The following is an 11599-nucleotide window of genomic DNA, read 5'->3' on the forward strand; positions in this document are numbered from 1 at the left end:
GCGAATGCGCGTCGCGTCTAGATTTATTTATACCGACTTTTACAAAAATTTTTCTTATTTTGGCCCCTCTTGTGTTGGTTTGGCTTTTTCGTATATATAAAGTGAAACTTTCCGCTTTAGTCCCGGGAACGTCCAGAAAGCAATCAGCTTTTGATCAATGGGCGAGAAACCTCTGACAATTGCTATTCAATTAGACACTCCCCTTTAAATGGGAAGCTGCCCCCCCCCAACATCTTGGGGAAACAAAACCAGAAAAACTACCTCGTAGCCAAAGTTGGGTAAACAAACCCCCAAAAAACTGCCTCGTAGTGAGAATTCAGTGCAGAATTTCATTCAGTCTATGGCGTGATATTTGACCTCATTATTACTTCGCTCCCCTCAAACACACAAACATCCAAACATCCGGGCAATGCCGGGTACCCCGCTAGTATATATATATATATATATATATATATATATATATATATATTTGTCATGTCATATGCTACTGGTACCATGTAACCCAGTACTACCTGCCTCATGGTTGGGTCACCGGCGACTAAACTGGTTTCCCCACCAAACTTGTTTGGTGAGGAGGGTGGCTAGTCTCCCTGAAGGATTAAAAACAAGACCTTCCAAAGGGCAAATGAACCTTTTTTCGGGGTCAATGGCCAACTAGCACTGTGTGTGTTTGTGTGCATGTATGTGCGTGTTAGGGTTGAGAGGGCTCCCGTAAGCCGTGGTGAAGGCAACCTTTCTATTAGAAGCAAATCTCTGATTTAAAAAACCATAAAGCGGGATACTAGTACCCGCATTAAGTTGGTCTGCAGTTTAACTTGTTGCTGGCTATCTTGCTCTTGCTTGTTGCTGGATCTCAACATTTTGAACCGAGAGAGAGAGACTTAGCTGTCATATAAAGCTAAGACTCTGTAACATCATCTATGTATAGATACTCCCTCAGGCATTTGTTTATAAAAATGGTCCTGTAGCGATAGAAAAGTCGTGACGTGTGGAGGCTTGAAATACTGGAAGTATGTAATAATTGATCTCAACAACCGTCTTCAGTGTCATGCCTGCTTGAGCATGTGAATTTACCGGTAGGACTAAAAAAAAGTCATTTTTATGCTCATGGTATCTGAGGGAGTGGCACTCGTCTGACAAGACGTTGCAATCATTATATATATGTATATATATATATTTACTAGCTGTACCCGGCCATACGTTGCTGTGGTTCCGTTTGGTGAAATGATTAAATTGAATGAATATCGCAAAATTTTTTTAAAATCTGTAAGGTAGACTATCAGTTTTTGCGTCACGTCATGAACTAAGTTACATTTTTAAATATGTAGATAAACATCAATAAATAATTTGGAAATTTGCATATAGATCTATTTTATTGGCACATAGATCTATTTCATTCTTATTAGAAATCATCAGTGCAACTCATCTGAATTAAATAATGAACCCATGCATAGATATGCTACAGCAAATGTGGTTGCCATATTGTTGCTTCTTAATGTCTTGTACGAAGGACCATGATTTACAAAGGGCAGTATTGTTAATCTTTCTGGGGTTGAAGTCCCACGATGAACCTATGCACAGATATGCTTCAGTTAAGGATGTTTTTGATATTTTTGCGTCTCAAATTCTTGATTGAATAATAATTTTTGTGATTGTCCTTTGGAGTTCATTTTGAACCAGTTCCATAAGTTCCATTTAATATGAGGGATTTAATTTTCCAAAACTTGTGGATACACAATATTCTTAGTAGTTCCAGTTTCAGTGCAGATGAAGAGATTCTCAAGTTTGCCGACTCTAGAACATGCAACATATAATTGCCCATGTGAGAAACAGTCTGTGTGTAAATATAAGCCACACAATTCTAAAGATTGACCCTGTGCCTTGTTGATTGTAATTGCAAATGCCAAGCGAATTGGGAATTGCAATCTCTTAAATTGAAATGGCAGATCTGTTGGAATCATGGGAATGCGTGGAATTAGGACATCTTCACCTTTGAAAGGCCCTGTCAAAATTGTTGCTTCAATGATGTTGGTCATTAATTTTTTTACTGAAAGACGTGTGCCATTACAGAGCTTAGGCTGGTTAATATTTCGCAACATGATAATTGGTACATCAATTTTCAATTGCAGTACACGTGGTGGAATCCCTGGCAAATCTAGTTAATTCAAAAACTCTGATGGATAATTGATTGCTTCGTCTGCTTCAACAACAGTGTCGACAGACTTGTATGTGACTAACTCACCATGAATGTTCAACTGAATACTATTGTTGAGTGCATGGACGTCTTTGTTCGTGGGTGCAAGAATAGCTCGTTCACTCAGCCAACTGTGATTCTTAAAGTTAATGTGGATGTCCGGGAATACATTTTTAATTAAATTACTAAATTACAGAAGTTTTGTGGCAATTGAATTCGCCCTGAAGTCAGAATAGCCGGCACTGTTCCATTCCCAATTTTCAACAATTGTTTTGAAAAAATCTCTGTTGGTTGATTATTTTGCTGCTTGACACGGATATTTATAGTCAAATTTAATGTCTTCACATTTCACCAAAAAGTGGAGTATTTGAGGCAAGCATTTATTTCATCTGCTGGTGTTGATCGAGGAATTACAGGTAATGTTTGCTTGAAATCTCCAGCAAGCAATATTACTGCATTCCCAAATAATCTATCATTTCCTGCAAATCTTGCAATGACCGATCAAGAGCCTCCAGTGATTTTTTTGTGTGCCATTGTGCATTCATCCCAAACAATAAGTTTGCATTTTTGCAATACTTTTCCCATACCTGATGTTTTTGAAATATTGCACATGGGAGTTTCACTGAATTGCATGTTTAAAGGAGGTTTCAGCGCAGAATGAGCAGTTCATCCACCTGGTAGCAAAGTTGCAGCTATTCCAGAAGATGCAAGAGCTAAGGCTATGCCATTTTGTGATCGAATGGTTGCCAAAATAAATTTAATTAAGAATGTTTTACCAGTTCCTCTGGGGGCATCTAAGAAAAATATATCTCCCACTCCATTATTTACAGTCTGCATTATTTTGTTGTAAACGTCTGTTTGCTCAGGAGTTAGCTTGTTAATATTTGCTTGCACATACAACACAAGATGATCTGTGTTGTAATTTTGTTCCCTACACAATTCTACATCAGCGAAAGCAGCAGCAGATCGAGTCGGTGAGGTCATTTCCAATTGATTGAGGAATTTGTTTGCAATTTCTAACCACAAATTTTCAATTCTTATCAATGCCTCATTATAGATTTCTGATGTAAAATTCAGACAGGTATTTGTACTTTCATTGCTTATTTGATGAAATATCTTCGGTCATATGTGATTTATATTTCTCCCATGACTCAACAGGAGATGATCAAGATGATTGCAAACAATGCGCGAATTTGATTAGGATGCGATGTGTTACACGCATCGTTAATGCATTTATCCCAATGTCCGTAATTTTCCAATAAATTCAGAGCTTGGCATGCACTGCAAAATGTAGCATGTGTAATGCCATTGACAATTTTTAATTGCTGGAATGATGTTGGACCAGGCACATTTACCAACAACATGCGAAGAAAGAAGCATTCATTTTATTTGGGATGGATAGTATACAGTCTGCCTATTGTGTTTTCTTTGAATATTCCAGGTTGTCCTTGGACTTGCTCTCCTCTTTTGCGCCGTTCAAATGATTTTCTACTCTTATTCCATGTGTAATACTGAGGCACTTCCAAATAGAGGAGTGTTTTTGCAAACTTGTCAGTTTGACATAACATGAAGAACGCCGTTAATGTTGTAGCAGGTGGATTCAAAGCTATATGTTTGAAGCTGTAAAGTAAACACGTTGTCCATTTTCTAGATGTACAGCTAAGTGAACAATAGCCGGACTTCGTTCATGTATTGGAAATGAAAGAATTCGCCATACAGCTTCATTGCTGCTTATGTATCTTCCAGCTTGATACTGTGCGATTTCATCAATGTAGGCTTGCATTCAGATCATTGCTCCGTGTTTTCAAGTCAAAAACTGCCATATCGCTGCCTTTATTCACATACTTACAAATGTATTTGATGGACTTAACAGAGTTACAGTATTCCACATTGATGTGCGATTTATAGGTTTTTGATAGCAAAGGTGAATATGGAACAATCCATCGGTTATCAACTTGTATATTGCCATTTCGCATTTGTATGGTTGCTAATTTACCGCCATCTTCTACTGACCTTCTTTTGTATTAAGGATATCCATCATTTCCTGTAACTGTGTTGGTTAATAATGCTCGGGGATATCGTTTAGAGTATTTACCTTCTATCATGCATGGTGAATTTGGATTAAATATACTGCAAGGTCCATGTATCATATTTTTTATGACAACTTCATGCAAATCTTTATCAGTGTCAGCATCAGGTATTTCAGCAGATATTAGATTGTCGATTTCATTTGGATTGAGTTTGTTGTAGAGCCAGATTAGTATGTGGGAGTGTGGTAATCCTCTCTTTTGCCATTCCACTGAATACATCCAGCAGCACACAGATCCAAATACTTTATGTTTTACAATGTAATTTATTAGCAATTTAAGATTTTGTCTGAAAACACGTGCTGTAATATCATGCCTATCTACCGATGATTGCCCAGGAAGTAAGAGTTGCTTATATCATTCCAAGCTGGATTGCATGTAAATGTAATGAATAGGTCAGGACGCCCATACTGATGAACATATATATATGACGTGGACTGCCCAAATATGAAGATGGCAAAATTGTTAGTCTTCCAACGTTGGTTGTATTACCATCATTAGCAACTGCATCTCACAAATGGACATATTCTTCAGAATGAAGTTTGGACTGATTCAAACGGATGAATAGCAAACGTTCAGTTTCAATTTTTGCATACATGTCTACAATGTATTGGTGGAATAATTGGCGGCATTTCAGGATGTGATTGTTCTTGTTCTCTCGAATCATTAATAATAATAGTTCATTGCGCTGCATTTCTTATTTGTTTCTTTGCCACTAACTGGATTTATCATGTTAATATGGAAATGATATCCATCAGCACCATCCCAAAAAATGATTGGATATTGCAGGGCATCATAGCACCAATGTTTTTCAATTGATCATTCCTCTTATGAAGAACAATATCCCTCAGTTGAAATTGATCCCCAACTATAACAATTGCCACTTCATCTATAGTTGGAGCATTGAATCTTCACACGTGTTCTCCAGTAGGCGTTTTGTCAGCACAAATAATAATCTTGTGTGTATCCGATGGCATCATTTCAATTGCAGTTTTAAATAAAAGCACTAAATTGTTTCTATTATGGAGCATGTATTGCAGTTGGGAAACAATGGACCGTTTTATACTGATTGAAATTCCACACTGTGCATTCAGTTCATCATTGTTATCACCGACCGATGAAATACATTTGTAGGAATTTATGTTGACCGTCTGGGTATGGAAGCAGAGATTCAACTTTATGGTAAATTTGTCCTTTTACTTTAAAAGTTGGCATGAATTGAGCTGTAATGGTTTCTGCTGCGAACGACGTCATTTGGAAGCATGAGTTGCATTTCCTGATGTTTGATAAAAAATGCTTTGATTCAGCAGTATATCCAGCAAGCAAAGTTTTTAATGGTTCTGGTAGATCTTCCAGTTGAGGTAGTTTAATTTTACCGGCTGCACAACACATTCCTTTAGTTTCTCCCTTAAATTTAAGAGCCTTGCAATAGGGACAGACTTCAGTCATAGTGCCTATGTGAACATGGTGGCTCAAACTATAATCCTCATTAGGGTTGTAGTGAAATGCTAGGCGATCCCAATCCCAGAATTGTTGAGCATGGAGTCGTGTTTGACGCTAATCTGCATTTTCTCGTTGACATCTTTCGGCATGTCTCAGCCTCTCGCGTACATTACGTTGTGAACGAAGCAGATCTGTAGACGCATTATGGGATTGCTGTACCCGCAACCGTGCCTCCTCAAGTCTGGCTGCACGTCGATCTGCTGTTTCATTGGGACATACTTGAATCATCCTTTGTCTATTATTTTGGTTCGCAGATGCCCGTTGTTCAGGACTTTGAGTGGCAAGTAATTGCCGCAGTGCTTCTGCATTACGAGTATGGTGACCTATGTTTGATCTTCTGAGTGGCATTTTAAGGAAAAGAACTGCAGTTAAATTAACAATAACACTTAGTAAAAGTGGGCTGTTTTAAATAGGAAACAGGAAAAATGATATTGGAAAAGAGGAATCTGTAAAAACGATTTGATCGTTGCTTAAATTTAATGGGCCTATCGACAGCTGTATGGTCAATTAAGGACAATTTTTTTGTATATAGTTCAGTACTTTTCCTTGTGTCCAAATAGATTTGAACAAATAATTATTATTTTTTTGCTTATTTTCAATTGAGGAATCTGAAAAACCCTTTTTTACGTCCAAATAGATTTGGAGCAATATTTTTTTTAATGTTTTTTTTTAATGTTTTTTTTTTGCTTATTTTTAATTGAGCTGTATGGTCAATGTAGAGGAATTCCGTTTTTTTTTTTTTTTTGGGGTATGTAGTCCTGTAATTTTTCTTGCATCAAAATAGATTTGGAGGAATAATTATTTTTTGTAATTTTTTTTTTTTGCATATTTTCAATTGAGGAATCTGAAAAAAGAGAAGTCTGAAAAAAAATATTTGCTTGATTGTTTTCTGAAATCATTAGCCTATCGACAGCTGTATGGTGAAATAAGCACAATGTTGAGAAATAAATTTTGTTTTGCTTATTTTTAATTGAGCTGCACTGTGAATTAAGGCCAATTTATTTTATTTGTAGTTCTGTACTTCTTGTGTCCAAATAGATTTGGAAATAATTTTTCTTAAATTTTCTTTTTGCTTATTTTTAATTGAGGAATCTGAAAAAAGGGAAATCTGAAAAAGATATTTGTTTGATTTATTTCTCAATGTATTTGCATGTCGACAGCTGTATGGTCAAATAAGGCCAATTTTTTATGAAGTTTTGTACTTGTATTTGCGGCCAAATAGATTTCGAGAAATATATATTTAAAAATAAAGTGTTTTGTTGTTTATTTTTAATTGAAGAATCTGAAAAAAGAGAAGTCTGAAAAAAGTATTGGCTTGATTGATTTCTCAATTTACTTACCTATCGACAGCTGGTCAATTAAGGCCAATTTTTTTCTTTTTGCATATAGTTCAGTACTTTTCCTTGTGTCCAAATAGATTTGTAGAAATAATTTTTTTTTTTTTGCTTATTTTTAATTTGTTTGCTTTTGTGTATAAAAAGATTTGTAGAAATAATAATTGTTTGTATTTTTTTATTTTTTTGGCTTAATTTCAATCGAGGAATCTGAAAAAAGAGAAGTCTCAAAAAATATTTGCTTGATTGTTTTCTGAAATAATTAGCCTATCGACAGCTGTATGGTGAAATAAGCACAATGTTGAGAAATAAATTTAGTTGTGCTTATTTTTAATTGAGCTGTACTGTGAATTAAGGCCAATTTATTTTATTTGTAGTTCTGTATTTCTTTTGTCCAAATGGATTTGGAAATAATTTTTCTTATCCTTTCTTTGCGTCCAAATAGATTTGGAGCAATATTTTTTAAAATGTTTTTTGTGCTTATTTTTGATTGAGTTGTATGGTCAATGAAGAGCAATTCCTTTTTTCGTATGTAGTCCTGTAATTTTCCTTGCGTCAAAATAGATTTAGAGAAATAATGATTTCTTGTAAATGTTTTTTTTGTTTGTTTATTTTCAATTGAGAAATCCGAAAAAAGAGAAGTGTGAAAAAATATTTGCTTGATTGTTTTCTCAAATAATTAGCCAATCTGGATTTCTATGTGGTTCTGTAGTTTTCTTTGTGTCCAAATAGTTTTGGAGAAATAAATTTAGTTTTAAAATTGTTTTTTGTTTTAATGCCTGTTTTTAATTAAGGAGTCTGAAGAAAGAGAAGTCTAAAAAAATATTTGCTTGAGTGATTTCTCAATTTATTTGCCTATCGACAGCTGTATGGCCACTTAATGCCAATTTTTTTGGTGGTAGTTCTGTAATTTTGTTTGCGTCCAAATAGGTTTGGAGAAATAAGTTTTTTTAATTGCTTCTTTGTTGCTGCAAATTTTTAATTAAGCAATCTGAAAAAAGAGGAGACTGAAAAAAAACATATGCTTGATAGATATCTCAATATAATCAATTGTTTGGCCAGTCAATGACTGTATCGTTATGTAAGGCCAAGTGGTTTTTAGTAAACAGATGGCGTGTACACTATATCCACATGTGTAAGAAAATGGTATTGGTTACCATAACGCAAAAAGTAAAAATATATCTGGATAAAAATGCAAGACTAAAAATATGTACTGTAAGAAAATTAACAAATCATTTATAAGAAGATGCTAATTTTTATTGTAATGTTATAAGATTTTAAGAATAACTAATAAATCGTTTAAAAAATCTGTAGAAAAAGCAGGAAGCAAAAAATGGAAATAATTGCAATAGTAATATAGTAATGCCCCCCTCCCCCCCGAAACACCGGAAAACGATAAGGAATAAATCTTGTTGGACAACGTTGAAAGAAGTATTTATGTGTAAAAACTATTTGAATTGTTAAAGTATAATCGTACAATTTCTAAATGCATGTGAAAGTTGAAAAAAAAAAAAGAAAATTTCGGGGGGAAAAAAAATGTAGAAATAAGATTGACTGCAAAAAAAATGGAAAAAAGGAAACAGCAAATGAATTTTTATGGAAAAAAAATGAATGCTATATTTATTATTTTAAATCAATAGCACAGATAAGTATAAATGTATCTGGAAAAAATTAGGATGAAGCTGTGTAATCAAAAAATATATTTAGATTTAATCTAGGTAGGTTGGGTGAATGGAAAAATGTGTTGTGGGCTGGGAGGAAAGTGTTAAGAAAAACAAAATAATTTTTAAATCCTGTAATTCGAGATAAGTTCAAATATGAAGTTATTTAGACAGATTTACCGAAAGAAACTTACCAAGGAATTAGTAGAAGAATGTACAGAATCATTAATAATTCGTAAAAAAAAAATAAACGGGAATAAACATGAGAAAGAAAAAATCAGGGGGAACAAAGTATGCTGTAAGTTTTTACAGCAAATGAATTCGATCGAAATAAATGGATGCTATTTTTTATTTAATAATATTTTAAAGAATTAAACAAATTTATTTTAGGTAGGCTTGGCTTTAATCAAAACAAATGAATTTTAATTTGAAAAAATGGAATCTTGGAATGCGAGATTTCGTTAGATGTCGTAAAAAAACAAAACAAATAAAACTAATTTTTTGATGGTTGAAAAGCCTTAAGATAAACAAATGAATTAAAAATTTAAATTTTGGAATATAAACAAATGAAATAAAAAATTTAAAAATAGGAGATGCCTTATTATTCTTAGTGATGTAACAATGAAAATGTTGTAATTCGAAATCGTCAAATCGTAGTGAATTCATTCCAACATGCATTCTACTGAAAATAAAATGGAACACAGGTCCGCATTTACGAAAAATATTTTTATTTTATTTAATATATTTTTATAATTTGCGATATTAATTTATTTTAATAACATATAGACTATCTAAAAATTTCAAATAAATTTGTAATGTACAAATATGGTTTTATTGATAACAAAGATAAAGAACCAAGAATTACATTTTTAATTCGAAATCGTCAAATCGTCGTGAATTGATTGCAAACTGGAAATAAAATGGAACATAGTTCTGCATTTCCGAAAAATATTTTTATTTTATTTAATATATTTTTATAATTTGCGATGTTAATTTATTTTAATAACATGCAAACATTCCTTGACTTTACAGATAGATTTTCTGAAAATTTAAATTAAATTGGTAATGTAGAAATATGGTTTTATCGATTTTGAACGAACCAAGAATTACATATATATATATATATATATATATATAGTATGTTCTCTAGAATGCAATGTAAAATAACATATTTAGGACTAAGTTACTGTATGGAGGCATGTGAAGCTTCCCCCACCCCCCGGACGATTTCATGAATTTCGATGACAATAAAAATATAGGAGTGTGAAATTTTTGTTGATCATCATTCAATCCTGGGTTGCTAGTTTATATATATATATATATATATATATATATATATATATATATATATATATATATAAAATATATTTTAGTCATCGACATACAGACCTGTTTCGTTGTTTCACAACTCATCAGTGCCGCTAGACTAACACCTCTCCTAAGCCGAGGATCGAACCTAGAACCGTCGTGATGACAGTCGGCAGTCCTACCCCTTGACTACGGAATCGGTGGCCGAAATTAACCTGTCCGAACGATTATTTAAATAAACATCCGTCCGCTACTCGTAGAGGGCTCAAACGTTTGTTTGTAAACAAATCGCGAGCTATATATATATAATTTTTTTTATATATACATTACTAATGTAGTTTTGGATTTTCATGTATTAATATATTTTAATTAATTTCATACAATTTAAAAACATTGTTATATATATATATATATATATATAAAATATATTTTAGTCATCGACATACAGACCTGTTTCGTTGTTTCACAACTCATCAGTGCCGCTATATATATATATATATTCAGTTGCATGCATAAGTATTAGATTCATGTTATTTTCTATTATAACTTTAGTTTATGTTCACCATTTTCCCTGATATTTGGTAAGTAATATCTCATAAAGTTGTTTTAATTGTATGCGGATGGAAAATTAAAAACTTATGGTTGAATCCAATTAATTTTTATATCAAAGTTCAAAATTACTCCATGCATATGATACTTTTTTTAAAAAAAATTTCCAATCCAAACTTTGTATGACTTTAAATATTCACATTTTTTATAGTATTGGAATGTTATTTCTGACTAATCAGAAGCACACAATTGTTAGAAGATAGTGCTGCTAATCATCTGACTCGTTGATGTACATTCTGCAATTCAAGAATTAAAAATGGTAGAAACTAAAGAATTATCCAGAGATATGCGAGATAGAATCATTGGATGTCATAAAGGAGAACAAGATTATCAAAACATTAGTAAAGAAATGAATCTAGCACTAAGTACAGTAATAAATATCATTAGAAAGTATAACAAGAATGGTGACAGTACAGCAAATGACCTCGAAGATCGCCATAGGCATGGAATATGTGCCTACATTAAAGATGGCTTTCCATGTGGTAGGGACATCTCCAGGGATCCTAAATTATCCTATATGTGCTTGCTCACACAGCTGCATTTATATTTGCCCTCTATCGTCCCCTCAACAGCAGACTTACTATCTTTAAGAGCATATTTGAGAAAATTGACCATATCCTATCTGCTCATCCTTCGGCTAACATTCACATCCGTGGAGACTTCAATGTTCACAATGTGGAATGGTTAACCCACTCAAACAAGACAGATGAGGGGAGGCTCTCTCACGATTTCTCGATTGCTTATGACCTCACCCAGATTGTTCGCGAACCCACCTGTATGCCCGATACTGAAGGTCAGTATGCAAGTCTCCTAGATCTTTTCCTCACAACTTGCCCTGTGCTATGTTCATCTTCTGTTCTGTCTCCACTGGGATCTTCCGACCACTAGCTGTAACCACTATCA

The 11599-nt window shown here is 33.6% G+C and overlaps 1 protein-coding gene across 2 annotated transcripts in view; it reads left to right on the forward strand.

Moving 5' to 3' along the window:
* The window catches only part of LOC145260381 (uncharacterized), a 223965-nt gene that overhangs the window by 192541 nt on the left and 19825 nt on the right, over positions 1-11599 (forward strand). The gene's annotated exons all lie outside the window — the stretch shown is intronic.

Source organism: Euprymna scolopes, chromosome 36 (assembly GCF_053919585.1).
Source record: "Euprymna scolopes isolate OS-2025 chromosome 36, ASM5391958v1, whole genome shotgun sequence".
Lineage (NCBI taxonomy): Eukaryota > Metazoa > Mollusca > Cephalopoda > Sepiida > Sepiolidae > Euprymna > Euprymna scolopes.